The 5,731-nt window shown below is 45.0% G+C and overlaps 1 pseudogene; it reads right to left on the bottom strand.

Moving 5' to 3' along the window:
* Positions 1-3,564: 3,564 nt before the first annotated feature.
* On the bottom strand, positions 3,565-5,124 carry LOC118658421 (annotated as a pseudogene).
* Positions 5,125-5,731: the final 607 nt, after the last annotated feature.

The raw sequence follows: 5,731 nt of genomic DNA, 5'->3' as shown, positions 1-5,731 counted from the left end.
GGAAGACCAACAATGGGAGTCCAGGAGCCCGGGAAATGCCCTGGAGGTTGTAGAAAGGGGGAGCTCAGGAAAGCAACCCCCCATAACGTCGCTACGGCTCCAGGACTCATTCCCAGGCTGCGTGAGTGTGGGTCTGACCCTAAACAGCACAGGGGCCATGCTAACTGAATTCCTAAGCAGACCACGGCCCAGGCCTCGGGTTGTCCAGGAGATGGCACACGCGTTTGAATGCCAAGTGAGTGGCTTTAAAACACAGAACTAACATGAAAACTGCAACCGCCAGGAGCCTCGTCAGCACATTGGGCCCAAGCCTGCTCGGGTCAGCTGTCTGCTAAAACAAAAACATAAATGTTTTCCATGGGATTTAAACAAGACCCGAACTCCACAGCATAGCATCCCAAATGCCCAGAGCACCATCCGAAATTATCTGACATGTAGAGAACTAGGAAAGTCAACTCCCGTGGCAAAGGTAACGAACAGATGCGAATGCTAACGTGAGTCAGGTGTTCAAATGATCTGACGCAGGCTTTAAAGCAACTATTATAAAAATGCACCAGCAAGTGAAGGTAAATGTTCTTAAAGCAAATGGACAGATAGGAAGTCTCAGCAAAGAAGTAAGAGACATGAAGGACCAAATGGGAATCTTAGAACCGAAAAGTGCCATCACCGAAATCTAGAAACTGACCGGATGGGCTCAGCGGCAGAATGGAGAGGACAGCGAAGATGACCAGTGACACTGAAGATGGTTTTATAGAAAGTATTCCGTCTGACTATGGGGAAAAATGAAAAATTAACAGAGCCGCAAACATCTGTGGGATAATAGCAAAAGGTCTAACATTCATGCCACTAGAGTCCCAGAAGGACAGGAGAAAGAGTGCAGGGCAGAAAAGTATTCGAAGAAATGGTGGCTGAAAACTTCCCAAGTTAATCCAAGACATAGACCCACATATTCAAGAACCCCAAAACAGCGCGAGTCCCAAACAGAACAGAACAAAAAGGAATCCATGCCCAGGCACATCATCATCAAAGTGCTGAACACGAAAGACTAAAGAAAAAAAAATCAAGCAAAGTTATGCTTTTCTTATAAGGAAGGAAGGATTCAAATTACTGTGGATTCTACAGTGGAAACCATAGAAGTCAGAAGTAAGTGGAGTAACATTTAAAGTGCTGAAAGAAAAGAACTGTCGACCCACAGTTCTATATACACAGAAAATATCCTTTAGGAACGAAGATGCTGTACGCGATGCTCGGGTGAAGAATTTATTGCCAACAGACCTGCTCTGTTGCATCGCTAACAGAAGTTCCCTGGTAGAAGGGAAAGACACCAGAAGGACACTCACCAAGAGTGAAGAAAGACAGAAAGGATCGACGTCTGTATAAAATAACAGATTGTTCCCCTTTTGATGTTTGAAGCCAAAGATGATAACATTGTCAAATGGTCTTGTCAGTGTACATAAATGTAAGACACAGACGCTGACAACATAAATGAAAGGTTAAAGCTGTCCGTGGTGGTTAGATTTTTTATATTCCACTTGAAGGGGTGACATGATCTAAATAGACTCTGAGGTTAGTTAGGTACATTGTAATTCCTACTGCAATCTTGAAAAGAACTATACAAAGATATATAGTCAAAAACCAACTAGATAAATTGAAAAAGAATGCTAACAAATGTTCAAATGATTCAAAAGAAGGCAGAAAGGGGGAACAGAAGAATTTAAAACAGGCAATAAAAAATAAAGTGGTTGCTGTGAACCTGAAATCTTCTAGAAGATAAAGTCTATTTTGAAAAAATAATAAAATATCAACCTTCATCCAAACACATCAATTAATTCAATAACTGGAAATAGTCTAAACTCACCAATTAAAAGACAGAAATTGTTGGAATGTATTTTTTAAATGATCCAAGTTTATGCTGCCTAAAAATATTCATTTCCATTATAATGACATAGATAGGTTCGGAGAAAAAGAACAGAAAAGGACGTAGCGTGAAAATACTAATCAAAAGAAACCTGGAGTGGCAGGATTAACAGTCAGAGTAAACCTCAGGAAATCACCGAAGATGGAAGCGAGACGTTACATAATGATAAAAGGTCATTTATGGCGAGGACACAACAATCCCAAGTGTGGATGCACCTCCAACAGAGCGCCAAAATACATGATGCAAAACAGACAGAACCGACAGGCAAAGTAGACAAATCCACAACTGCAGGGAGAGCCTTAGACACGCCTCCCATGAACCCTCAGGACTCGTCCACGGAAGTCAGCAAGGACACGGAAGAACTGAGCACCACCACCGACCAGCGGGACTCACGGACATGTATGCAACACTCCACCCAACAGCAGAACCAACATCCTTCTCAAGTGCACATGGAATATTCCGCAAGTCAGATCATATCTGGGGTCATACAACTCAACAATCACAACAACGTCACACTAATACAAAGTATGCTGTCTGGCCATGAGGTGAAGGGCTCCCACAAGACTGTTCTCCACCCTCTTGGGACTCGGATAGAAAGTCCAGGTTGTCACCTGTGCTTCTGGCCAACTGGCTATAAATCAGAGGCTCCCACACTCCCCTCGATCCTGTTAATTTGCTAGAGTTCGCAAAACTCGGGGAAACATGGACTTACGTGACCAGTTGATTGTAAAGGATCTTATAAAGGATACAGGTGAAGGGGTGCATTGGACAAGGCATGGGAAGGGGTGCAGAGCTCCCATGCCCTCCCCCAGGTGCGCCACTCTCCCAGCACCTCCACATATCCACCAACCCAGGGCTCTCTGAACCCCGTCCTTCTGGGTTTTTACAAAGGCTTCGTTACATAGACATGATTGATTAAATCATTAAAGCCATTGGTGATTGGCTCAACCTCCAACCCCTCTTCCCTGGAGGTCAGGAGGCTGGCACTGAAAGTTTCTACCCCTTAGTCACTTGGCAACCAGTCCCTATCGTTAGGTGCATCCAGAAGTCACCTCCTTAACACAAATCAGGTTTGGTTAAAAGCGGTTTGTTATAAATATCAAGACAGCTTTATCACTATTTTTTATTTTTATTTTATTTTTAAAATGCTTATTGTTGAGAGTATTACAGATGTCCCCTTTCCCCCCTCCCCATTTTCCTCCTTCACACAGTTCCTTCCCCACCCGAGGCCTTCACCACCCTATTGTCTGTGTCCGTCGGTAATGCATATAAGATCTTTGATTAATCTCTTCCCGCTCCCCACCCCTCTTCCCTCTGAGATTCATCAGTCTAATTCCATGTTTCCATGCCTCTGGTCCTATGTTATTCATCAGTTTATTTTGTTTATTAGATTTCTTGTTTGTTTATTTTGATTTTTAGATTCAATGGTTGGTAGATACGTATTTATTGCCATTTTATTGTTCATACTTTTCTTTTTTTTTTCAGAACAAGGGCTGGTTTGATTTTCTGACAATGTTTTTTTATATAAAACAAAGACAAAACACATCTCAACCCTACAATCTGCCTCATGCCTTGTCTCTACAAGATGCATGCTAGACCGTAAGACCAAGCAGCAGAGAGTCTTTGGGAGCATGTGGTCAGGAGACATAGAAAAAGCAGACCTCAGGGAAGCCTGGGCAAGCCCAAAGCTGAGACACACTCCTGAACACTAGAGCAGTCCTTGTCTCTTCAGATCCTCATATGTCTTCTTATTCACAACATTCCCACTGGAGTCTTCATACTCTTCCTCAGTGTCAGGCTGCCATCGTTCCGATGCCTTCTGCAGCTTCAGCTTGGCCCACACGAGACAGCATCTTCAGTCTGCGTCACCTTGGTGAGTGGGCTGTGTTCGGGATGCCCAGACACCTCATGCCATGAGCATGACGCCATTCAGCACAGTGCCGCTGGGAGGCCTTGGGGCCCCGGCAGGCGTAGTTTCCACAGACCTCACAGTTGTAGTTGATGTTCAGGCCGTGGAGTTTGTACAACCAGCAGGGAATGGGGTTGCCGTCCCAGCCCAGGGCAGGTGTTTGGGGTTGTAAATGATCTCGTTCTCTTCATCTTCACTTTCACTCTCACTGATCTGCTCTTCCTCTTCTCCTCGCTCTTCTCCTGTCCTTGCCTGCTTGCGTTGGACATTTTCATGAGTGAGATGTCGCTGTTCCCCAAGAATCTCCACATATCGTAGATCTGGGCTTCGAGGAAAGCAATGTCTTTGTTCCGCTCAGTGTCTCGCTTGGTGCCCTTTGACTTGGGGTTTTTGGCGAACAGGGAGATGTCCAGCGCCTCCAAGGACTTCCCTTTGGTGCTGAATAACCTCTGGGTTCGCTCCTCTAGGGTCCCGCCACACTTCAGGCCTAAAGCTAAGAGTGCAGATTTCAATCTGTCCAGACCCAGGGAGGCCAACTCCTCCCAGGAGGAGAAAGCAGAGAGGTCAAGATGGGCTCCAGCATGTGTCAGGGCACTGCTTGTCTCTTTTGGCCATCCGGGAAAGGTACCATTCTCCCCCTTCTTCTCAAAGTCATTTTGAATCTTCCCCAAAAGTTCATTCTGATCTTGGAGGGGCTTCACTCTACCTGTGTAATCCTGAAGTACTCAAGCAGCATCTCCAAGTATCTCTTGTACTCTACATTCTTCCTTTATTTAGGAATGTCAAATAATTGGTCAAAGATAGACAGGCATGTGATATAATCCAGCTTCTCAGAGGCCTTCAGGTTAATGTATTTGAGGTAACAGTCATGGAGATTCAGATAACGCCCATATCCCTCTTCATCTGTGAACTCCACCAAATTTTGTGCTTCTTCACTTGGATTCTCTCGAGCCTTCAGAAGCTCCTCAAATTCCACTGACATTGGCACGCAGATCTCATTTGGGTGCTTCTGGTGGAATTCTTTTATTTGCTTGAGTCTATTATAGAATTCAGCAAATTCATTGGGTCCTGAAATGGCATTAAGCTCCTCTTTGCATAACCCATCCTTATCATCATACAAATCCCTCAGGTTCCCACTGACTTCCATATACCTGTCTTGCATGGCCCGTGTGCAGTGGTCAGAATTGATCTGGTCCCGGAGTGTGGACTTCTTAGTGAGCATCTCTTTGGCCATGATGTCCATGAGCCGTTCCTTCTCCTCATGATAGCGCCACTGCTGCTCCAAAATTGTCTCCATCCTTTCTCTACCGCCGAAACTCCAGATGCTGCTTGAGTACCTAAGGGTCCCTGTTCGGGTGCCAATTGTTGGGGTCCAACCCCAGCAGGTCCAAGGGTTCCCAAAGGTGTGGATGGAGTCGGCGAAAAAGGAATGACATGGAGACAGTGTTCAGTTGATCAGCAGCCTAGCCAGGATCTCCAGCCAAGTTCTGTCTTTTATTGTCTTGTTACATCTGTATTTATACCAGTTGATTTTAATCCTATCAATTTCTATTCCAAAGGTTAGGGTGTTTCTTATCTCCATTCCAGGGAGTAAAGATTATGTACCTTAAGCATGATTGTTTGTAGTTAAAGTGATTAACAACCCACCTGGCACTTAGTTAAGGGGTTTTATTCCCTCCCTAACTTCAGGGAAAAATCCCTACCTGGGGAAACAACCTTTCTCAGAGAGGTGACCTTGGTTAAAACACATAGCGCCAAGAAGGGGAGCAAACATATTAAGATCAGTATGCCATAAACGCCAGGTCCCTTGAAACATATGCTGTGCAGATGTTTCTTCCCTGCAGTGACTGTGTCAAGCAGCAAGGATGGAACGGCTTCCGGCATCCACCCCCACCTGGAACTTC

The sequence above is a fragment of the Myotis myotis genome, unplaced genomic scaffold (assembly GCF_014108235.1).
Source record: "Myotis myotis isolate mMyoMyo1 unplaced genomic scaffold, mMyoMyo1.p scaffold_m19_p_6, whole genome shotgun sequence".
Lineage (NCBI taxonomy): Eukaryota > Metazoa > Chordata > Mammalia > Chiroptera > Vespertilionidae > Myotis > Myotis myotis.
The sequence above is the reverse complement of the archived record's forward strand: the minus strand, read 5'-3'. Positions and strand labels throughout refer to the sequence as shown.